This window comes from Nyctereutes procyonoides, unplaced genomic scaffold (assembly GCF_905146905.1).
Source record: "Nyctereutes procyonoides isolate TBG_1078 unplaced genomic scaffold, NYPRO_anot_genome, whole genome shotgun sequence".
Classification (NCBI taxonomy): Eukaryota; Metazoa; Chordata; class Mammalia; order Carnivora; family Canidae; genus Nyctereutes; species Nyctereutes procyonoides.
Window position 1 is genome coordinate 5916354 of NW_026575131.1, and position 25375 is coordinate 5941728.

The following is a 25375-nucleotide window of genomic DNA, read 5'->3' on the forward strand; positions in this document are numbered from 1 at the left end:
TAAGCTTCTCCCAACCATTGTTTTAATTTTCTTTGTTTTAGATTATGCTACTTGGTCTCTTTTGTATCTCTTTATTATAATATTTCTATCTTATAGTAGAGTGTATAGTTTTACTACAGTTACTTAATAAATATGTATCCCCCATCTCATTTGTTAGTCTCCATAAAAATATAATGGGTAAATATACAAATGTACTTGAACTGTTAACATGTGTTTACTGGCATATAAAACAGCAAATCAGAAATGAGCAAAGGAAGAGCTGGTCAGAGGGTTTCAAAATTGCTGCTAATCCTTATTCTGGTGATAACTCAGTTTCTTATGGATCATGCATTGCTTTCAAATGTCGATAGAAGCTAAGGATACTCCCTAGAAAGATGTAAATGCACACATGCACAAGATTCTGTATTCAGTATTTGGGAGTTCTTGAATTGAATAAAACTCTCAGAAGTTGAAGGTCTCAGGTTAACCTCCATACCTGCCACTAAATGATGCTCTAGTTTTTTTGTTTTTTATTAAAGATTTTATTTATTCATTCACGAGAGAGAGAGAGAGAGAGAGAGGCAGAGGCAGAGACACAGGCAGAGAGAGAAGCAGGCTCCATGCAGGAAGCCCGACGTGGTACTTGATCCTGGGTCTCCAGGATCACACCCTGGGCCAAAGGCAGCGCTAAACTACTGAGCTGCCCGGGCTGCCCAGATGCTCTAGGTTTGTTTTTTTTTTTTTTTTCTTAAAGATCCCACCCATAATTTTATTCCATCTTTTTTTTTTTTTTTTTTTTTTAAAGATTTCACTTATTTATTCATGACAGACAGAGAGGCAGAGACACAGGCAGAGGGAGAGAAGCAGGCTCCACCTAGGGAGCCTGACACGGGACTTGATCCCAGGTCCCCAGGATCACACCCCCGGCCAAAGGTGGCACCAAACCGCTGGGTCACCAGGGCTGCCCAATGCTCTAGTTTTTAAGCTTGCTAGTGAGTAGATTACATGAACTCCCTCCACCCCAACTAAGTTCAGCTTCCTACCTAAAAAATTTGTAATAGGAGAGTTCCACAATTTTTGCTCACTTTCAGAATTCTCTGTACTAGACACTAAGCTAGGTACTTTGCATACATTATCTTATTTATTCGTCACTGTGATTTGGTACTGTCTGTACTATTACTGTTTTAATTTTATAGCTGAGGAACTTGAGACCCAGGTAGTTTAAAAGTAAGTCGCTTAAGTTTAGACAAGCCTGTAAGTAGTGAAGTTGGATTTCAAACCCAGTACCTTTCTTCTTTCCACTAACTGTACTGGTTCTTAAGTAATTGTTAGAAAGTGCTTAGTTTGGTCCCCAGAATGTAGTAAGCAATCAGGTGGTTGCTGCTGCTGTTCATTTGTTTAGCAAATATTTTTTTGGGTGACTGCTCTTCATATCTTTACTTCTTAAGGATAGAAATGGTTTTTTTTTTTCAGGACTCTTAGATGCAAGGAACAGAAACCTTTTCAAATTAGATTAAATATAATAGTGAATCTTGTGGGTGGATACTGATGTTTGGGGCAAGAAAAGTTGCAGGATGTGAGAGAGTGGAGTCAGGAAATAGAAAGTTCAGAAACCCACATGGTCCTTACTGAATTACTACAGACCTGCCTTTTTTGCTTTTTAGGTAACGGTTTTATTGAGGTATCATTCACTTACCATGTATTTCACCCATTTAAAGTATAAAATTGAGTGTTTTTGGGGGGTCTACTAACAGAGTTGTACACTAATACCACAGTCAAATTTAGAACATTTCCATCACCCCCCAAAAAGAAAGTCCTTAGGTGTAACCCTCCAAACCTTTCTATCTCAGCCAGCCCTAGACAACCACTAATCTACTTGGTATCTCTATAGGTTTACTTGTTCTGGGCATTCATAGGAGTGGAATTATGTATTATGGATTTTTGTGATTAGCGTATTTCATCATCCATGTTGAGACATGTATCAGTACTTCATTCCTCTTTATGACTAAGTGATATTGCATCATTTGGATATTCATTCCTCAGTTGATTGGGTGTTTTTGATATTAGGAATAATGCTTCTAATGAACGTTCTAGTATTCTAAGGTTCTAATAACCTACAAGTACAACCTAAAGGCCTGTAATACTAATCTGTAGAAAAGAGAGAAGCCTGATGTTTTTTATTGCTTTGGGCAGTTTGGAAAGAATTTTATTAGGTTTTATTTGGAAATACTGAAAGTAACAGGATACTTTTTTTTTTTTTCATTAAACATCTGGGGTTGCGAGACTCTAAACTAGGAGTAGAATTTACCTCATCTTAATATAAGATGAAATCACAAAGTCCAGGAAGTGTATGGGCTTCCCCAGTGCTTCCAGATTTAGTATCAGTGACTTTAATAGTTTTTTGATCTGTAATAATTAACATGCTATTTTTTTTTAAATGACAGTAGATTTAGGTAACTATAGACATTCTTTTCTTAAAAACAGTTTATCGTGGGGCACCTGGCTGGCTCAGTGGTTGAGCATCTGCCTTCGGCTCAGGTCGTGATCCCAGGGCTTTGGGATTGAGTCATGCATCAGACTCCTTGAAGAGAGCCTGCGTCTCCCTCTGTCTATGTCTCTGCTTCTCTCTGTCTCTTTCATGAATAAATAAAATCATAAAAAAACAAAAAACCTTTCTGTGGTAAAATATACGTTATGTAAATTTATTCCTTTAACCATTTTATGGTATTAAGTACTGTTTTGGACCTGCATGAACCAACATCATATATCTTTTAGCTTCTGAGTTTACGTGTTTTCAGTTCAGAGGACCATTCATTCTGTCTAGTCTCTCGATTTCATATCAACTCCCTAGCCTGGATTCTTGCTGCATTTAGTTGTAGTGTGGGATCTAGAGGGACAGGGTCATGAATATGAACATAGAAACATTGCTGCTCTGGGCTTATTCCTGTGGATGAAGGAAGTTCTCAAAAGAGGATTGTGGGATTGTGAAACAACATGGAGTTGTCCAGCATGCTTTTCACTAATGGAGGCAGTAATTCAGGGTAGAAAAGCTGTGGAGCACTTGTAAAATATAGTGAAATAGAGCCTTGCAGTATATCCATGGTTGATGTAGGAGGAAGAATAGAAGCCAGCAAAACAGATGGAAGAGGTACAGTTGGAGACAGAAGAAATCCCTGGAAGTGCAGTATAATGGAAGTCTGTCTCTGCCTTTAAATTTTCTTTTTTTATTGAAGTATAGTTGACATACAATCTTACCTTATTTTCAGGTGTACAGCATAGTGATTATATGTTTTGCTATGTTCAACACAAGTGTAGCTACCATCTGTCACCATACAATGCTATTAAAACACCATTGAGCATATTCCTGTGTTGTACCTTTTATCCTCATTACTTACTCATTTCACAACTGGAATGAAAGTCTCTTCAGGAGGAAGGCAGAAGGAGCTTTAGGCTGAGAAAAACCTCTAGATGTGATTGCTAGGATTTTATTGATGATTAGACTTACTTAAAAGCCTGACAGAGGGGCACCTGAGTGGCTCAGTGGTTGAGCATCTGCCTTTGTCTCAGGGCTTGATCCCCAGGTTTTAGGATCGAGTCCCGCATCGGTCTCCCTGCAGGCAGCCTGCTTCTCCCTCTGCCTGTGTCCGGTCTCCCTGCAGGCAGCCTGCTTCTCCCTCTGCCTGTGTCTCCGCCTCTCTCTCTGTGTCTTTCATGAATAAATAAATAAAATCACTAAAAAAGCATGACAGATAAGTAATGGCAAAGTAAAGACTTGTTTATTTACAGAACACAATTGCCTGTTTTAGACAAAGATGTTTAACAAAACTAATCAGAGAAATGTGAATCAAAACCACAATGAGATTATCACCCCACTGGCAGAATGGCTATTATCAAAAAGACATGAATTAACAAGTGTAGGTGAGGATCTGGAGAAAAGGGAGCCCTCATATATTGTTGGTGGGAATGTAAATTAGTACAGCCACTATGGAAAATAGTATGGAAGTTCTTTAAAAAAAATTAAGATGGGGTGCCTGAGTGGCTCAGTCGATTGAGCATCTGCTTTCGGCTCAGGTTATGATCCTGGGGTCTTGGGATGAGTCCCTACCATAGAGTTCTCTGCTCAGTAGGGAGCTTCCTTTCTCTCTTCCTCTGCCCCTACCCACCCCCTCCTCTCCGTCGTTCTCTTTTGCTATCTCTCTCTCTCAAATAAATAAGATCTTTTTTTTTTTTAAAGATTTATTTCTTTATTCATTCAGAGAGAGCAAAGAGAGAGGCAGAGACACAGGCAGAGGGAGAAGCAGGCTCCATGCAAGAAGCCCGATGTGGGACTCGATCCTGGGTCTCCAGGCTCACACCCCGGGCTGCAGGCGGCGCTAAACCGCTGCGCCACCGGGACTGCTCAATAAATAAGATCTTTTTTTTTTTTTTTTTTTTTTTAATAAATAAGATCTTTAAAAAATTTTTTAAAAGTAAAGATAGAACTACCAAATGATTCAGCAATACCTCTTCTGGGTATTTATCTGAAGAAAATGAAAACACTAATTTGAAAAGACCTGCTCTCCAATGTTTGTTTTAGCGTTATTTACATAGTAGCTAAGATATGGAAGCAGTGTAAGTGTCCATCAGATTAATAGATAAAGATGTGGCAAATAGATGGAGGGGATTAAAAGGTACAAACTTCCAGTTATACATAAGACATGGGATATAATGTATGGCATAGGAAATATAGTTAGTGATATTGTAGAAACTATGGATGGTGACAGACTGTAAGTAGACTTACACAGTGATCATTTCGTAATGTATGTAAATAATTACTATGGTGTATACCTGAAATTAATATAATATTGTATGTCAAATATATTTCAATAAACAAAAAACGTATTGCCTTTGCTACTAGTGTTTTCACTGACTTCACTCAGGTACTACCTTCCTTTACTAGGACAGAGAATCACCTATTACTTAATATTTAAAAATATATATTTATTTATTCATGAGAGACAGAGGCTGAGGCAGAGACACAGGCAGAGGGAGAAGTAGGCTCCATGCAGGGAGCCCAGTGTGGGACTGGATCCTGGGACCCTGGGATTATGCCCTGAGTAGAAGGCAGATGCTCAACTGCTGAGCCACCCAGGCGTCCCACTTATTTAATATTTTATTTTAAATAGTTTATGTTTAAAAATTAAGTACATTTATTTATTTATTTATTTTAAGAAGATTTAATTTATTTATTCATGAGAGACAGAGAGTGGCAGACATAGGCAGAGGGAGAAGCAGGCTCCCTGCAGGGAGCCTGATGTGGGACTTGATCCCAGAGACCTGAGCAAAAGCAGACACTCAACCACTGAGCCACTCAGGCGTCCCAGTATATTTATTTTTTAAAGGAAACTTTATTATTCTTTTAAGATTTTAAAATTTATTCCTTTGAGAAAGAGAGACAAGAGAGCACAGGGAGAGGGAGAAACAGACCCTGCTAAGCAGGGAGCCCCATGTGGGGCTTGATCCTAGGATCTGGAGATCATGACCTGAGCCAAAGACAGATGCTGGCCACCTGAGCCACCCAGGTGCCGCATTAAAGGAAAGTTTAAAACATTATCATATGTAGAAAACCTGTATAGGCATTTCTGTCACAATGCGATAAATGTTCCTGAAAATCCACACATTTTGTTGAATCATACAACAAAAATAACAGGGCTCATGAGTAAAATGAGGACAGACTACTTAACATCTATTCAGTTTAAGACTCCTAATATAATGTAATATAAATTCTAACATAAATATTAGTATAGTTCAAAAGAGTTTAAATTCTTAATAAATATATAACATAGTAAATATAGAACTTTGAATTTTTTTTTAAAAGATTTTATTTATTTATTCATGAGAGACACAGAGAGAGAAAGGCAGAGATGGCAGGCAGAGCGAGAAGCAGGCTCCAAGCAGGGAGCCTGACGCGATCCCGGGTCTCCAGGATCAGGCCATGGGCTGAAGGTGGCACTAAACCGCTGAGCCCCCCAGGCTGCCCTGAAAATTTTTTTTAAAGAACTTTAACTTTTAAAAAGGTGAAAGTAGTTTGATACTGTTGAGTTACAGAGTTAAGGGCAGAATAATAATGTTATCCTGAAGTGTGGAAGAAAAGCAGGTGCCGGCTTCTTTGCTGGAAATGTAGCGATGTATTGAGGGTGGATGGATGTGACTCAGTATGGCATGTTATTTCTTTTTTGCAAAAATGGAGAGAACCATGCTAAAATTCATGATTCAAGGGCTCCTGGGTGGCTCAGTTGATTAAGCGTCTGCCTTCGGCTCAGGTCATGATGGCTCAGGTCATGATCCTGGGGTTCTGGGGCCCATCCAGCCTGGCCTTGCCGGCTTCCTCAGCAGGGAGTCTGTGGCTCCCTCTGCCCCTCCCCCCTGTGCACACTCGCACTTTCCTCCCTTTCTCTTGCTGTCTCAAATACATACATACATAAATAGAATCTTAAAAAAAAATACACGGTTCAAAATACATAGTCAAAATGAACCCAGAAGGAGCTGCCTGGAGAATAGGAATTACTTGTAGTACTAGATTGCTTTGCTGCTGTTTTAGTGAGACAACACTATTAATTTTTAGTTAGATATTATGGTCTGTCACTGGCTTTGAGTTGAAAATCTTTTTTTTAAATTCCTTTTTATTAAAAAAAAGATTAGGAAGAAGTATTAAAGATAGCAAACTGAGACTTCTCCCTTAACATGCTCTTTATCTGTGTTATTTTATGTCCTGTCCACAAATTTCCTAAAATTATTTTGTAAGCCAAGAATAATATATAGGCCATGCCTTGGGAAACCCTATGCTGTTAAGACCTTTTCATTCATGTTGTTTAACAATATAGAGTATCGCAAGATCTAGCACAGGTCTCACTACTTTCTCTATAAGAGTATACTTAAAGGGGCATAGGATCATGTAAAACTTTAAAAATGTGAGCTTTCCCGCTACCTTGTCTATAAATTCTCCAAAGAAAAGAAAAAGCCATCCTATGGATAAGTGCTGTTGGTGGTAGTTAGAGGTTGCTAATCATGTAGTTATGGCTTTTTTGTCTTTGATGCAAAATTGTTATCTAGAGATTTCCCTCTGTTGGCCTCCTGGCAATTCTGTTTGCTTCTTTCCTGTGTGGATGCCATTTCCTAAGATCTCAACTTTTTCTCTTTGTTGGTTTACTTTTATTCATCTAACATTCCTTTTTTTTTTTAAGCTTTATTTATTCATGAGAGAGAGAGGGAGAGAGAGAGACACACACACACAGAGGGAGAAGCAGGCTCCATGCAGGGAGCCTGACGTGGGACTGGATCCCCATCATGGGTCTCCAGGATCAGGCCCTGGGCTGAAGGCGGTGCTAAACCGCAGAGCCACCTGGGCTGCGCCCCCCGCGCCCGTCCTTGCTTTTTTAAAAGTCATATAACAAATTCCTTGAGAAAAAGATCGTGAAGAGTAAACATTTTGTAATTTTGAATGTCTGAAAATAGCTCTCTTCTACCTTTTATTGGTAGTTTGCTGATTATTCTATGTTGGAAATCATTTTCCTTTAGAATTTAGAAGACTTTGCTATGTTATGTCTAATAGTGTTGGGAAATTTGAAGCCATTCTTTTTTTTTTTATTATTTTTTTGAAAGATTTTATTTTTAGGGTGCTTTTGGGTGGCTTTTTCTGTTAAGCATCTGCCTTCGGCTCATGTCATGATCTTAGGGTCCTAGGATCCTGGGATCGGGGCCCCACATCAGCAGGGAGCTTGCTTCTCCCTCTCCCTCTGCTGTTGCCCCTTCCTTTGCTGTCACACACTCTCTCTAGTAAATAAAGAAAATCTTAAAAAGTTTTATTTTTAAGTCTGCACTCAATGTGGGGGTCGAACCCACGATCCAAAAGATCATGAGTCACAGGCTCCACTGACTGAGCCAGCCAGGTGCTCCTGAAGTCATTCTTACTCCTGGTTCTTTGTATGTTTTTTCTCTAGAAGTTTATAGGATTCTCTGGTCTCTTATTGTAAAATTTAATGTAGTAGGCATTTAATAGGCTCTCTTCTGATAGCTCAAGTCATTCAGTTGTGGTTTTTTTTCCTCTGTTTTGGTCCTTTTCTTCAATGGTAGAGGCTTTCCTGAAATGTCTGGTAATCCTTAGTAGTCCGTATTTTTACTTTTATTTATTTTATTTTTATTTTTATTTTTTTTTTAAATTTTTTTTAATTTTGTTTTATTTATTATAGTCTCACAGAGAGAGAGAGAGAGAGAGAGAGAGAGAGAGAGAGAGAGAGAGGCAGAGACATAGGCAGAGGGAGAAGCAGGCTCCATGCACCAGGAGCCCGATGTGGGATTTGATCCCGGGTCTCCAGGATCGTGCCCTGGGCCAAAGGCAGGCGCCAAACCGCTGCGCCACCCAGGGTTCCCCGTATTTTTACTTTTAAAAGGATAGGATTAAAGAGCTGATTGGAATCTTTGAGTACAGTGGGTGGGCTCAAGGCTTTTTGACTTTGGGCTTTATTGTAAGGTAGGGAAACTCCTATCACTTTCATTGAGCCTGGTTGCCCAGCTGTGAAGAAGCTGTTGGTCTCTGCATTCAGTTAGCATTGTTTTTAGAATGGTGTGCATGCTTTTTCACCTGCACCTGGCTTTCTGTTTTACCTTTTCCAGGAATAAAGACCTGGGCCATCTTATTAGAAGGGTTTCAGAGAGCTCTTTAGGGACTAGGCTTTTGAGTTCTACTTCTCTTTGAAGGAGTATAAAAACGACAAAATAATCTCACTCAAAACTTGTTGACGGAAAGCTGACCTAGAATGAAATTCTTACAAATTATACACCTACTTATGTTGGCCGTTATCAATCTGGATCTTTACCCTTTCTAAACTTTTAGAAGCTATTGTCACTTCTAAGAACTTGAAGTAGCATCACAACCCTCCTTTTCTGGGTTAAACCTCCCCCTACCAAAAATAAAAAAGAAAACATAGTGGCCAGTTACTTCAGAAAATGAACCTATCTTAAAAACAAAGTCACTCAAGGCCAGTTTTAAAATATTAAAAATATGACAGTAGCACCCTCATACGTAATTCTTTTTTACTGAGTAATTCCATGCCTAGGGTGTTAGGCAAGATGCCTCTTAAGGTGTTTATTTCATGTTCTCTGTTAGGACAAATCACACCGTTGTTTGTAATTTTGTAAGATGGGTTCTGATTTCAGAGATTTTAAAATTTGAAAAAATATGTGACTTAAAAATAAGAATTACATCCACAATGGAGTATCATTACAGAAATAATGATGGAATATTTAAAATTAAGTTGGAAAGAGAATAACGTAGCACAGAATTTGGATCGAAAATGCAGTTGTGCATATGGATGGACGAGGATTAAGACCCAACTAGCAAAGGCAACATTGCTAAATAGCAAAAGGTTCATAGCTTAGATAGCAGGGTTGCCGCCTTCATATGAATTAGGAGAATCCCCTTCCTCTAGATTGATGCTATCTGAGTATTGGGCACATTGCTTATCAAAAGAAGCATGCGCCGAATTTCTACTTTCATTTCCTATGCTGGGTGTGCTTGTGTAAGGCAGAAGCTATAAACAGTTATCATTTACTATCTGTAAGGTACAATGCTAAGTGCTTACAAACATTGGACAATTTTCATAACAACTCTGTGAAGTAAGTGTTGTTATCTTCTTTCGCAGTTAATTCTTCAGGTCAGGCATCTTCTGAACTCCATAATTATGTACCTGCTGCTTGTGTAGCTAATTTGCAGTATAGCAGCTAGAGTTAGTCCTTTTATTAACATCTAAGACAGATTGTGTGTCTTCTCTGCTCCGAAGGCTTCCCATTTCACTCAGTAAAAGGTAAAGTCTTGACAGTGACATAAAAGGCAATATGTTATCTGCTTTGTCCCCCTCCCCTCAACTGTACTTTGACTTCACTGAATTTTATGATCTCTTTGCTGTTCTTTGTACACAGGACACTCCTGCATTAGGGTTTTCTCTGGCTGTTCCTTGTGCCTTGAATGTTCTCTGAGCTATCTGCAAGTCAAACTCCCTGACTTCCAAGTCTTGGCTTAGCTGTTACCTCCTCATTGAGGCCGCTCTGACAGTATAAATTGCAACTTCCCTTTATTCCACCAGCAGTGATTATAACCCATTATCATATAATTTACCATGTGTGTTTCTGCTGGAAGATGTACTTCTGATTCCAGGGATCTTTGTCTCTCATTCATGAGGTAAGCTAAGCATCTAGAACAGCATCTAGTTAGTAGTGAGTGTTCAGTAATGTTTATTGCATGAATGATTGAGTGAAAATGGTGTGGGAGAAGTTAAGCATTTTGGCAAAAGTCTGCATAGCTAATAAAGGTGGAGGTAGATTTTTAAAAAATTATTTATTTGAGAGAGTGAGCGTGAGAGAGCACAAGCCTGGGGGAGGGGCAGAAAAGGAGAGGGGGAAGCCAGCGTGGGGCTTGATCCCAGGACTCTGGGACCATGACCTGAGCTGAAGGCAGACACCCAACTGACTGAGCCACCCAGGCACCCCAGTGGAGGTAGATTTTGAAGTGGTATTTGTGTGTTGTGTTTCTACTATTAGAAGATAATATCCAAAGAGTGTGTGTTAAGATGAATAAGATTATGGATAACTTTTTTCTTTTATCCTCCCTCCCCAAATTTAATTTCTATTATGTCCTATTTTAAATGAAAGTATAATTAAAAAATAAGTTACCTGAGTAGAAGGAAAAAGCCAGCTATCAGGAAGCTAGAGCAGGCAGCCACAAAGTTGAAATCTGGTACCACATCTGAGAAAGAGCTTGTCTCACAAATGCCCTGATCTTATCTGCCTTAAGAATAAAGAATGATGGTGTGATAAAGTCCTGGTAAAAGTTGTGAGTGCTTTTGACCTTAGATATTTTGTGAGTAACCTTAGACAATTTCATTTAACCTTTTTGGCCCTTCAAAATCAGGATAATAGTCTTGCTTAGAAGAGTTGTTGGGAGGATTAAATATGGTATGTGAAGAACTGATACTTAGGTACATATTGATATGTAAAGAGCTCAATATTATTATACATAATTTCTCAGTAGTGTTGTACACACTGAAATGTAAAGAACTCAATAGCTATTAGCCAGTGTCATTATTATTTCTATTGCTGCTACTTATTTGGTACAGGATTTTTAGAAATTTTAGAAATATTTGATGTGTGTATCTTGTTGTCTAGTGAGTTTTGGCACATGGTAGAGAGCAAACTAATATTGTTCAGACAGCTATACAGGCTTTGTTAAACCTGTTTTTTATGGATGCTTGTTTGTGGTTCTAATTCTATATCTTAAAATTAGCCATTGTTTCCTTAATAATTTACATAAATTTTAGATTCTATAACTACCATCCATTGGTTTTGAAGTCTTGGTTGCGTAACTCCAGTGGGTCAGGTGTCCTACTAAGTTCTAGGAGAGCAAAGTAGAATAAAGAAGGCATGTACTGTATCTTTAAGGAGCTTAATACAGGTAGGGACGCCTGGGTGGCTTAGGGTTTGAGCCTCTGCCTTCACGGGGGCGTGATCCTGGGGTCCTGGGATTGAGTCCCGCATCGGGCTCCCTGCATGGAGCCTGCTTCTTCTTCTGCCTGTGTCTCTGCCTCTCTCTCTGTGTCTCTCATGAACAAATAAATAAAATCTTTTTTTTTTTTTTAAAGGAGCTTACAGGTAGATATGTAGGCAGATAATGTAAGTATAATACAAGGTGGGAAGTGCTCTTAATATATATGTACATAATATGACTATGAAAAAGTAGAGAGTAGTAAATGCTTTATGAATAGGGAGCCAAGAAGGGAGGCTTTATGAGGGAGAATTTCAGGTGCTTTGCCTAAAGAACATTATAGAGGACCCAAAGCCTCAATAGGAGCATACACAATTCTGCTGAGGACTGCCTTCAAAGAGACCTCTGGAAACCAAGCAGGGAGCCTGATGTGGGGCTCGATCCCAGGACCCTGGGATCATGACCTGTGTCAAAGGCAGATGGCTTAACCCACTGAGCCACCCAGGTGCCTCAAGACTGCAATCTCTGAAACCATCCAGAAGAGACTTTTTTTTTTAATTATTAAAGTTGCAAGACTGTAAATGAGTATAATCTTTTGTTGTGTGCACTTTGGAGAAGGATATAAACTGGGGAAGGAATCTAAGTAAGTTCATTGAAATAGTTAACACCACACTCTCATTTGGTATTTTCTTTGAAAGCAGAAAAGAACATCATCTCAGCAGGCAGGAAATAGAAGGCCTCATGGCAACAAAGATCATTATAAGAAGTGATAAGCGAGAAAGAGGAAGGGCTATTTTTAGAGAGAGATGAATATTAGAAATTTAATACTTAATTTAATAAATAAGACTATATATAGTGTAAGAACCATGGGTATATACTTTCCATGCCTTAAAGGTGGTGTACTATTGGGGTGCCTGAGTGGCTCAGTTGGTTAAATGCCTGAGTTGGTTTCCACTCAGATCATGATCCTAGGGTTGTGAAATTGAAGCCTGCATTGGGCTCCACTCTCAGCATGGAATCTGCTTGAGATTCTCTCTCCCTCTGACCCTCTCCCCTCTAAAAAATGGTGTATCATTTAAAATCTAGCAAACCATGTAACCCAGTTAGCATTGGAGAAGTCTCAGATTATTCAGTGTGTACATTAAAGTAGATATCTTCATAGTAAATTTGAATGATAAATAATGACACAAAATAACTGTACCTGAGAAAAGATTGAGAGTTGAGTACACATAGCAATGTAATACAGGAATATGAGAAGAATTACATAAAGTAGGAGATACTACTATTTCTAAATGTAATGAAACGTAGAATTAGCACACATAGAGAGTTCATTGGAAGGGCTAAGAAAGACATTTTAGGACTAGATGGATCCTTAAAAAAGTGATCATTCAAGTGTAAGAAGATGTATTTTGTATGGGTTACTGCATTTGGAAAGATTGATGTAAGGTCTCCTAGGGATTCTGAACTTTCAGACTTAGTGGTTTACACTAAACAGTACTTAATTTTTTTTTATTAAAGTATTTGCTGCACCCCACATGGAGCTTGAATGCACAACCCTGAGATCAAGAGTCACCCACTCCTCCAACTGAGCCAGCCAGGCACCCCAAAATGTACATTTTTATAATGTGTGTGTATCTGAATCAAAGATTCTCAAAAATGTAAAAAAAATTGTGTAATACATTCTGTTCTATCTTATTTTTGAAGAAAGCTGGTTAAACTCACCAAAATGATTTCCTGACAACTAATGGAATATATCCCATAGTTTGAAAAAGTACTAAGTTACGCTCTTGAAAGAAACGGACTTGAGTTTTTGAGGTCTCTTTTCTGAACAGTCTGGCTGTTAAAGTACTGATCTTTGGGGTGCCTGTCTGGGTCAGAGCATGTGACTTTTGATCTTGGGGTTGTGAGTTTGAGCCCCATGTTGGCTGTAGAGATTAGAGATTACTTAAAAAGTTAAAAAAAAAAAAAAAAGACGATACTGATTCTGTCCCTTTTTTGAAACCATATTGGTACTATATTAGTTATACCCCAAAAAGGGCTCAGCCTGCTTCACCAAACAAGTGTTTAAGGTCAGGGAACTTTTGTGATAAAAAAACTTCTATTTTGGGGATCCCTGGGTGGCTCAGTGGTCTAGTGCCTGCCTTTGTTCCAGGCGTGGTCCTGGAGTCCTGGGATCAAGTCCCACATCAGACTCCCTGCATGGAGCCTGCTTCTCCCTCTGTCTCTGTCTCTGTCTCTCTCTCTCTGTCTCTCAGGAATAAATAAATAAAATCTTTAAAAAAAGATAAAAGCTTCTATTTTGTACATATGAAGAGAGTTATCTAAAAATTATTTTAAAATTAGATTCCATATAAACTCTTGTTACCAAATGATCTTCAAATGGTGTACTTAACAACCCTCTTTTTAACAATATACTTTTATATAAGAGTTGAAAAGACTGGATAAATACCAAGAAATACATTATGAGCAATTTTAATTTATCTTTTTTTTTAAAGATTTATTTATTTATTCATGATAGAGAGAGAAAGAGAGAGAGGCAGAGACACAGGAGGAGGGAGAAGCAGGCTCCATGCCGGGAGCCCGACGTGGGACTTGATCCCAGGACTCCAGGATCGCGCCCTGGGCCAAAGGCAGGCGCCAAACCGCTGAGCCACCCAGGGATCCCCAATTTATCTTTTTTTGATGTTTACTTTTGACACTACACAACATGTGTAGTCTTTTATTATTTTTTTAGTTAATTTATTTTAGAGGGAGGGAGGGAGAGAGAGGGAGAGAGAAGGAATCTCCCCAGACTCCCTGGTGAGTGAGGAGCCAGATGTGGAGCTTGATCTCACAACCCCGAGATTATGACCTAAGGCAAAATCAAGAGTCAGATGCTCAACCGACTGAACCATCCAGGTGCCCTTATAGTTCTTTTTTTTTTTTTTCCTTATAGTTCTTTAAAGTATTTTTTAAAAGATTTTATTCATTTATTCATGAGAGACCCAGAGAGAGAGAGATAGGGGCAGAGGCATAGAGGGAGAAGCAGACTCCTCATGGGGAGCCCGATGTGGGACTCGATCCCTGGACCTGGGATCATGCCCTGAGTCAAAAGCAGAGGTTCAACCACTGAGTGACCCAGGCGTCCCTTTTTAAAGTATTTAAAAAATTTATTGCTGGCAGATACATGAGATTGGCTCTGTTCTTATTATGGAAAATAATTTACCATTTTAGCAGTGAAACCCAATAGTTTTTCCCCCCTTTAAGTGTGAAAGTGTATAAAGTACTTCCTATTTAAAACTTCAAAAATTTCTTTTTAAAGTCTTCTCAGACAAAACAAAGTAGGATTTTTTAATAACTTTTTAAAAAATATTTATTTATTCATGAGAGACACAGAGGCAGAGACACAGGCAGAGGGAGAATTAGGCTCCATGCAGGAAGCCCAATGTGGGATTCGATCCCTGGACTCCAGGATCACACCCTGAGCTGAAGGCAGACGCCCAATCGCTGAGCCACGCAAGCGTCCCTTTTATAACTTTTCATAGTGTTTTTTCCTAGGGAAAAATAAGTCTGGTTAAATATTCTTTATTTTTAAAATTTAAAATTTTTTAGTTGACGTGTAATTAGCTAATAGTTTCAGCTGTACAACATACTGAATGGGCATTTATATACATTACAAAATGTTTACCATGGTAAGTGTAGTTCTAATCTGTCACCATACAAAGTTATTACAGTATTATTGACTATATTCCCTAGTGCTGTAGTTTTCATCCCTGTGACTTGTTTTATAACTGGAAGTTTGTACTTAATCTCTTTCACGTATTTGGCCCATTCTACCACTCCCCTCTCCTTTGGAAACCATCAGGTGGTTTTCTGTATGTAGAGTCTGTTTCTGTGTTTTGTTTTTTAGATTACACATTTAAGTGAAATCATACGGTATTTGTCTTTCTTTGATTTATTTCATTTAACCTACTACCCTCTAGGTCCATCCATGCATCCATGTTGTCATAAATGGCTGAGTGTAGTATTCATGTAGGGTGTGTGTGTGTATACACCACATCTTGATCCTTTCATCTGTCGGTGGACACTTAGGTTGCTTCCATATCTTGGCTGTTGTAAATAATGCTACAGTGAATATAGGGGTGCAATATCTTTTTATATTCATCTTTTTGTTTTCTTTGGGTAAATACCCAGAAGTGAAATTACTGGATCATGTGGATCATCATCTATTTTTACTTTTTTGAGGACCTCCCATATTTTACATTGTGGCTGTACCAGTTTACATTTCCAACAACAGTTGCACAAGGGTTCTCTGTCCTCACAGTCTCACCAATATATATATATATAATATATATATATAAATATATATAAATAATTAGAAATGTCTTCAAGTCCTCTGCCCATTTTTAAATCAGATTATTTGAGGCTTTTTTTGGTGTTGAGTTCTTTGAATTCTTTATGTATTTTGGATATTGACCGCTTATTGGATATATTATTTGCAAATATCTTCTCCCATTTAGTAGGTTGCCTTTCATTTTGTTGATAGTTTCCTTCGCTATGCAAACACTTTTTAGTTTTTTTTTTTATGGTGAAAAAATTTATATTTAGATTTATAGCCGGCTGGACTCAGTTTAGGTGATCCCAGTTTTGTTGGCAACATCCAAGGCATCATAGTCAGGAGCCAGTCGAACATATGCTTTCTTCTCTCCATCAGACCTGATCAAGGTGTTGACCTTGGCCACATCAATGTCATAGAGCTTCTTCACAGCCTGTTTGATCTGGTGCTTATTGGCCTTGACGTCCACAATGAACACAAGTGTGTTGTTGTCTTCTATTTTCTTCATGGCTGACTCAGTAGTTAAGGGGAACTTGATGATGGCATAGTGATCAAGCTTGTTTCTCCTGGGGGCGCTCTTTCGAGGATATTTGGGCTGCCTTTGGAGACACAGGGTCTTGGGTCGTTGGAATGTAGGTGACGTGCGGATCTTTTTTTTTGTGACTGTGCACGCCTTTCAGCACCACTTTCTTAGATTTCAAAGCCTTTGCTTTGGCTTCGGCTTCGGAGGGGCAGGGGCTTCCTTCTTTGCCTTCGGTGCTATCTTTGTGAAAGGGCAAACACTTTTTAGTTTGATGTGATCCCAATTGTTTAATTTTGCTTTTGTTGCCCTTGCCTAAGGAGACAGATCCAAAAAAATATTGCTAAGACCAATGTCCAAGAATTTACTGCCTATGTTTTCTTTTAAGAATTTTATAGTGTCAGGGCTTATATTTAGGTCTTTAATCCAATTTGAGTTTGTGTGTGTGTGTTGTAAGAAAATTTCACTCCAGTTTTCCCACCACTACTTATTGAAAAGACTCTTCACTATTGTATATTCTTGCCTCCTTTGTCGTAGATTGATTGCCAGTATAACTGGGGGTTTATTTCTGGGTGTTCTGTTCCATTGGTGTCTGTTTTTGTGTTAGTTTCATACTGTTTTGATTATTATAGCTTTGTAGTATGATTTAAAATCCATCTTTTTCTTTCTCAAGATTGCTTTGGCTATTTGGAATCTTATGTGGTTTTATATAAATTATAGGATTATTTGTTTTATTCTGTGAGAAATGCTGTTGATACTTTGTTAGGAATTGCATTGAATCTTTAGATTGTTTTGGGGACTATGGGCATTTCAACAATATTCTTCCAATTTATGAGCATGGTATATTTTTTCATTTATTAATTGGCTTCATTTTCTTTCTTCAGTGTCTTACAGTTTTTAGGGTACGGATCTTTCACCACCTTGATTAAATTTATTCCTAGATATTTTGTTCTTAATTTTTTTTTTTTTTTAAGATTTATTCATTAGAGAGAGAGCGAGGGAGGGAGGGCGAGAATTCTATGGAGACTCCCCTCTGGATATGGAGCCCAACGCAGGGCTTGATCCCAGTACCCTGAGACCATGATCTAATCTGAAACCAGAAATCAGATGCTCAGCTGACTGAAACACCTAGGTGCACCACTGGATATTTTATTCTTTTTAATGCAATTGTAAATGGGATTATTTTCCTAATTTCTCTTTCTGCTAGCTTGTTATTAACGTATTGAACAGCAGATTTTTGTATATTGATTTTGTGTCCTAGGCTTTACTGAATTCATTTTAAGTTCTTTTTTTTTTTGAGGGGGGGTGGTCTTCAGGGTTTTCTATATATAGTATCATGTCATTTGCAAATAGTGATAATTTCACTTCTTCCTTGACAATTTTGTCACTTTTATTTCTTGTCTGATTGCTGTGGCTAGGACTTGCAGTACTGTGTTGAATAAAAAGTGGTTATAGTGGACATCCTTGTCTTGTTCCTCATCTTACAGGAAAACTTTTAGCTTTTTGCTGTTGAGTATCATCTTAGTGGTGGGTGTTATATATGGTCTTACTATGTTAAGGTTTATTTCCTCTGTATCCACTTTATGGAGAGTTTTTATTTTTAATCATGAATGGATGCTGAGTTTTGTTAAATGCCTTTTCTGTATATATTGACATGATTATATGATTTTTCTTTTAAAGATTTTATTTATTCATGAGAGACACAGAGAGGAGAGAGAGAGATCGAGACAGAGAGAGAGAGAGAGACACACAGGCAGAGGGAGAAGCAGGCTCCATGCAGGGAGCCCAACATGGAACTTGATTCCGGGTCTCCAAGATCACGCCCTGGGCTGAAGGCGGCGCTAAACCACTGAGCCACCCGGGCTGCCCTGATTATATGATTTTTATCATTGACTTACTAATGTGGTGTATCAGTTAGTTGCAGATATTGAACCATCCTTGTATCCCTAAAGTAAATTCCACTTGATCACAGTGAATGATCCGTTTAATGTCTTGTTCAATTTGATTTGCTAATATTTTATTATTTTATAGCCATGTTTATTGGGGATATTGGCCTGTAGTTATCTTTTTTTTTTTTTTTTTTTTTTGGTAGTGTCTTTGGTTTTGGTATCAGGGTATGCTGGCTTCATAGAATGAATTTATTAGAAGCATTCCTTTCTCTTGAGTTTTTTGAAATAGTTTGAAAGGGATAGGTATTAAGCCTTCTTTAAATGTTTGGTAGAATCTGAGGCACCTGGGTGGTGCGGTTTGAGTGACTCTTGATTTTGGCTTAGGTTGTTATCTCAGGATTGTGAGACTAAGCTCTGCGTTGGGCTCCGAGCTGAACACAGAATCTGCTTTAGATTCTCTGTCCCTTTCCGTTTGCTCCTCCTCCAAAGATAAATAGTAGAATTTACCTGTGAAGGCCTTGGGTCCTGAACTTTTTGTTTTTTAGGAGTTTTTTATTTTTTTATTTTTTTTTTAAATTTATTTATTTATGATAGTCACAGAGAGAGAGAGAGGCAGAGACACAGGCAGAGGGAGAAGCAGGCTCCATGCACTGGGAGCCCGACGCGGGACTCGATCCCAGGTCTCCAGGATCGCGCCCTGGGCCAAAGGCAGGCGCCAAACCGCTGCGCCACCCAGGGATCCCTTTTAGGAGTTTTTTAAATTATTGATTTCGTTACTAGAAATGGTCTATTCAGATTTTCTGCTTCTTCCTGATTTGGTTTTCTAAGTTCATTTATTTCTAGGAATTTATCCATTTCTTCTAGGTTGTCAAATTTATTGGTATATAATTTTTCATAGTCTCTACATCTTTTCTATTTTTTTTTGGGGGGGGGTCTCAGTTTATTTCTGCTCTTTATTATTTCCTTCTTTCTACTAACTTTGGACTCTTATTTTTCTAGTTTCCTTAGGTGTGTGTAAGATTGGATTGTGATTTTTCTTGTTTCTTGAGATAAGCCTGTATTGCTATAAACATCCTGCTAGAACTGCTTTTGCTGTGTCCCATAGATTTTGGAACATTGGCTTTCTACTTTCATTTGTCTTATTTATTTCCTCTTCAATTTTTTTGTTGATTCATTGGTTTGTTGTGCCCAAGATTGTGAATCCGAGAAACCACCAAGGAGCCCGCACCGATGCAAGTACACAAGGGTTTATTAGCAAGCTCGAGCTTGGGTCCAAGTATACCCGACACAGGGGAGCAGGGACTTGGACTCCGAAGTGGGTTACAGCTGGGTTTTTTACTGTCTGGTCTAGGGGATTTTCAGAAGGGGTGGAGGAATTTCTCAAGTTCTGTTTACATTCTGATATGGGTCTTAAGGGCATTGAGCTCTGTTCTCATTCTAATATGGGACTTTCTACCAGGGGTGTGGGCTCTGTTGTCTTTCTGATATGGGATTCTCTGCCCAGGGCAATTCTGAGCTCTGTTGTCTTTCTGATATGGGATTCCCTGCCAAGGACATTGAGGACATTCTGCAGTTTTTCCTGTAAAGTTCAGCTCTTATTCACTGGGGCCTAAGATGGCTGTACTGGTGCTAATGCTAAACTTCAGGTGAGATGGCCTTAATTTTTCTCGGCCTCCACAGGTTGTTTAGTAGCATATTGTGTAGCCTCCACATGTTTGTGTGTTTTTTCCTGTAAATGATTTCTAGTTTCATTCCTTTGTGGTCAGAAAAGATGTTTGATAGGATTTCAGTCTTCTTAAATTTATTGATACTTGTTTTGTGGCCTACCATGGGATCTGTCCTGGAGAATGTTCCATGTGCATTTGAAAAGAATGTACACTCTGCTGTTGGATGGAATTTTCTGTATATACATGCTAAGTCCATCTGGTAATGTGTCATTTAAAGCTACTGTTTCCTTATTGATTTTTGGTCTGTATGCTCTATAATTGATGTAAGTGGGATGTTAAAGTCCCTTACTATTATTGGATTACTGTCAATCCTCCCTCCCTCCTTTCCATAAACTCTATGCCCAACATGGATCCTGAACTCAACCCTGAGATCAAGAGTTGCATGCTCTACTAACTGAGCTAGCCAGGTACCCCTGTCAACTTCTTTCTTTATGTTTGTTAATATTTGCTTTAAGTATTTAGGTGCTCCTATGTTGGGTATAATTATTTACAACTGTTATGTCCTCTTGTTGGATTGATCCCTTTATCTTTATGTAATGCCATTCTTTTTTTTTTTTCTTAAGACTTTATTCACGAGACACACACACACAGAGAGAGAGAGAGAGAGAGAGAGAGAGAGAGAGAGAGGCAGAGACATAGGCAGAGTGAGAAGCAGGGTCCCTGTGGGGATCCTGATGTGGGACTCAATCCCAGGGCCCTGGGACCATGACCTGAGCCAAAGGCAGATGCTCAACCACTGAGCCACCCAGGTGCCCCAGGATAGGAAAGTTTTTATTGTAGGCTCCACACCCAGCATGGAGCCCAATGTAGGGCTTGAATTCACAACCCTGAGATTGAGACCTGAACCAAGATTAAGAGAGTCAGATACTTAACCAACTGAGCCAGCCACCCAGGCACTCCCGGGATGGGGAAATTTTTAGCTGTTACTTCTTCAGATAAGTTTTCTGCTCCCTTCCCTCTCTCTTCTCCTCTGGGACCCCTATAATACTAATGTTATTACAGTTGAAATTGTTTCAGAGTTCTTTTAACCTATCTTCATTAAGAAAATTTTTCCTCTTTTTTTGCTATTTAGTTTAGTGATCCTGCTACTCTGTCTCCAGATTAATGATCTGTACTTCTGCATCCTCTGATCTATTGATCTCCTCTAGTGTATTTTTCATTTATTGTATTCTTCAGCTCTGATTGGTTCTTTTTATATATTTTCTCTTTGTTGAAGTTCTCAGAGTTCATCCACTCTTCTCTCAAGTCTTTATAACCATTACTTTGATTGTTTGTTTCATTTAGTTTAGTTTTTTTTTTTTCCTGAGGTTTTATCTTATTCTTTGATTTGGAACATTTTCTTCCATCTCCTTGTTTTGTCTGATTCTCTGTGTTTCTGTGTATTAGAGAGGTCAGCTATATTTCTTGGTCTTCAAAATAGTGGGTTTAAGTAAAAGGTGACTTGTGGATCCTAGTAGCTCAGTCTTGCCTAGTTACTGCAACCAGGTGTTTCATGGGTGTCTCATGTGTGGCCTTCATGTTACAACTGGGCTGTGACTGCTCTAGGCATATTAATGGTTGGTGCTAGTCCCCAGCTCAGCTGGCTGCAGTGACTGGGTGTGATAACTGTGTCCTACCCTGGTTGGTAGGACTGGCCCCTGGCACAGCTGGCTGTTGCAGGCATGCTGGTAGGAGGGGCACTAGTCCTGTCGGGAGCTGCCCCACTGGGTGTGGTAGGCCAGTAATTGTTTTAGGGTATTGCTGGTCTCCACTGAGGGTGTCCACTGGGTGTGGCAGGGTGGGAGCAGCTTTGGAGTGATGGGGCAGGTCCATTGGGAAGTGCTGGAGCAGGTGACTGGTGGTAACAAGATGGAAAGAGAGTGTCAGGACTAGTTCCCACCAGTTAGGCTGAAGGAGGGCAAAAAAAAAAAAAAAAAAAAATGCCCACCAGCCCTTTCCTTCCTGAAGAAAGTTCCTACAGATCCTGCCCCTTTAGCACACACCCTAAAATTAGTCAATAAATCTCCTTCACATATAATCCAGATGCTTTTCAAACTGCTGCCTTTGTGTTGGGTCTTGGAGTGACTGATAAAGTGTGCTGGCCATTTAAGCCAGATGTCATGGGGGCTTGTCTTGTTGATAAAGATCTGGGGCAAGAGTTGCCTTATGTAGGGCTAGTTTGGTTTGCTCCCCAGGGAAGACCTGTGTGCCTGTGAAATCCATCCTACTGTGAGTCAACGACACTGGGGGTTTCAGAGGTTCCCAGGGTCTCTGCCTCTCTTAACCTTTTCAATATGACCCTGTAAAATATATCTTTAACTGTGAAAATACTACTTTGCTAGTCTTTGGGTGGTTTTCAGAGGGAGTTGCACTTACGTAGTTGTAGCCTTGATGTGTCTTTAGGAGCAGGTGAGCTCAGGATCCTCTTACCTCACTGTTTTCCCGAGCTTCCCTGGATAAATATTCTTTAAATTATACCTTTAACCAGTGTGTTGGGGGTAGCCATCCTTTCCTGGGAGGTCTTGTTTTTGTAAACTAGTCTTACTTTAAATGGTTTCTAGTTTTATGGCTTTGGCTCTGAAGTGGTTTGGTTTATTGACATTACAAATAATGCTGCAGTAAGTATTCCTTAATAGTGCTAGGTATTTCTGTAGTGCTGGCTGTTCTGTTCCCCCTGTAGGATAGATTGTCAGATGGTATAGAAATTCAATATTTAAACAGCTCAGAGACACTATTAGATAGTTAGACTGTTGCAGTTTACATTCTTATCAGCAATTAGGAGAGGTAGATTTCCTCAAATGCCTGTGATGGGTATTTTCATTTTCAGTCTTCTATATTTTATGAATCTGATGCTAAAAATATTATTTTGCTTTTCAAAATTTGCAGTTCTCTACTAGGTATGTATATATACACATACATAAACACATACATGTGTTTCTATTCTGTGAATTTAATTCCCAGTTTTTCCTGTGACACTGTTCATGTTTTTTGTTAATTTTTAGGAGTTCTTTGTATATTAGGAGTAGTAATCCTTTATATATAGAGAGAGGTAGCTTTTGAAAAATGGATTTCTTCCAACATAGTGAATTTCTCCATTCATCACAGAATGCATTTGTTTTGAAACTTTTCTTTGGAATTGTGAAAGACTTCACATTTAGAATCTCATTTCTTTGGGCTCTCTAGTTTTAGTATGTCTCTAGGTATGTATTATGAGTATATATGTTTTTTTTTTTTTAAGATTTTATTCATGAGAGACACAGAGAGGGGGGGGGGGGCTGAGACGCAGGCAGAGGGAGAAGTAGGCTCCATGCAGGGAGCCTGACTTGGGGCTGGATCCTGGGACTCCAGGATCAGGCCCTGGGCTGAAGGCAGCACTAAACCACTGAACCACCCGGGCTGCCCCATGAGTGTATGTGTTTTTTTAGCTGAGATTTGGTCAACATATCAGAAGGAGAGATCAGAATATTAGCTAGGTTTGCATTTATGTTACAGTTGTATATTTTTTCAAAGATTTTGAGAGTGAGAGCACAAGCAGGGAGAAGTGATAGAGGGAGAAGCAGGCTTCCTGCTGAGCAGGGAGCCGGAAGTGGGGCTTGATCCAGGGCCCTGAAATCATGACATGAGCCGAAGGCAGACATTTAACTGACTGAGCCACCCAGGTGCCCCATGTTACATTTATGTTTATTTGAGAGTAGTATCAATGGGATTTCTGAATGTCTCCAGTTAAGACAAGTGTGTTGATGCTGAATGGCTTTTAGAAACTGACTTTTTCTTGTTTTCAGATGTGTGCCCTTTAGTAAATTGATTAAGGAAAACCTTAGAATAGAACTTCTATAATGAACAGGTTAGTGGTATATCCATTATCCCTGGGGCAGTTGGTAGGGCCCTTGGTCTTCCTAGCCTGTCTGCTGATCTCAGCATTCCTTACAAATATGGTTCATCATTGTGTATGAGTGACATGATAAAGGTTGGGAAACCTTGACTTAACATGCTTCTTAGCCTAGTAAGTGGTCTTAGAAAAATAAAATAATGAAAGAATTTAAGTGGGTTTGCTTTGATCACTTTTAATGAAGTTATTGTAGTATGTTCTATACTAAGCACCGGCACTATTTTGTAAGTGCCTTCAAGACTTAAAATTCATCATTAAATAAGTATGTTCTTGGATTTAGGCTGCATTTAAGCCTTGTAAGTGGGTTCTTTAGCTAGTAGTTTATAGTACAGTCTCTATACCCCCTCCCCCAATTAAATAACAGTATGCTGCTTACTGCAGTTCGTCATCTGCTGAATGGTAGATATTTTTTAAAGATGTACCACTAAATGGAGATTTAACTAACATTTACTAGTTCTGACAGATCTATTAAAAAATTAAAATCAATCAAGCAGTTTATCTTTTAAAAAGTAAGAGTGGGGGGGGCACCTGGGTGGGTCAGTTGGTTGAGTGTCTAGCTCTTGATTTTTGGCTCAGGTCAAGATCTCAGGGTCCTGGGAATTGAGCTCTGTGTCCAGCCCCACACTTTGTGGGGAGTCTGCTTGATGACTCTCTCCCTCTCCCTCTGTCCCTCTTCCTGCTCATGGATGTGTGTGTGTGCTCTCTCTCAATAAAGCTTTAAAAAAATTGTTTTGCAGCAGTATTCTGGTTTCTAACCTAATTCATTTAATAAGTATTTGAGTGCCCTCAGGTTCTAAGTACTATATTAAGGACTAAGAATACAGTAGAGAACACATTCGGCAGTGTCAAAATCAAAAGCATCTCTAAAGTGATCTGTTAGGTGAAGGCCTTAATAATGGGAAAGGCCAACTTATTTCTGAAGGTTTCAGCCTTCCAGGTGGAGGGAACAAAAAGTTCCAAAGTCCTGAGACTTTAAGCTTGACATGTTTGTTCGGAAAGGAGTTTAGCTTATATTCTGAGTCTTAATTGGGGAAGAATATGTTGAGCTGCATCTTTAAGATAGATTGCTCTGGTTGCTCTGTATCTCTAGATGAAGGGAATCATATCATTTCAGGCTAATGGGATGCTCAGATGAGCCCTCTTCATCTTTTTCTGTCATCTGGTTCTAATCTTCATCTCTTCCTTCTTTTAGTTGGGGGAAAAAAAGATCTAGGGAAAAGAGGTGCCCCTAAAAAGTGACCTTATGGTAGTGAAAGGATGCCTCTAAAAAGTGACCTGATGGTAACGAATGAATAGAATTAGGAGTGTGAAGGGCCTCGGGTTTAGGTGCCAGAGGAGGTAGAAGGCAGTATGCCATGGTCCTGCCACTTGAAAGCTATGGTATCTTGTCCTACCTCTGTCCCTTACACAAATAAAAGACTTTATAGATGTTACTGTTGTAATAGTAAGACACAAACAGAAAGTAGGATTTAATATATAGAAAGTAAAAATTCCTCACAATCCTGCTGAATTAATCACTGTTCCAATCTAATCTAATTCTAATCTAATTCTAGATTTTATCA

The 25375-nt window shown here is 39.0% G+C and overlaps 1 protein-coding gene and 1 pseudogene across 1 annotated transcript in view; one reads left to right on the forward strand and one right to left on the reverse strand.

The window, feature by feature from the left end:
* Window positions 1-25375, forward strand: part of RAF1 (Raf-1 proto-oncogene, serine/threonine kinase) — a 77145-nt gene that overhangs the window by 21356 nt on the left and 30414 nt on the right. The gene's annotated exons all lie outside the window — the stretch shown is intronic.
* LOC129521630 (60S ribosomal protein L23a-like) lies at window positions 16105-21463 on the reverse strand (annotated as a pseudogene).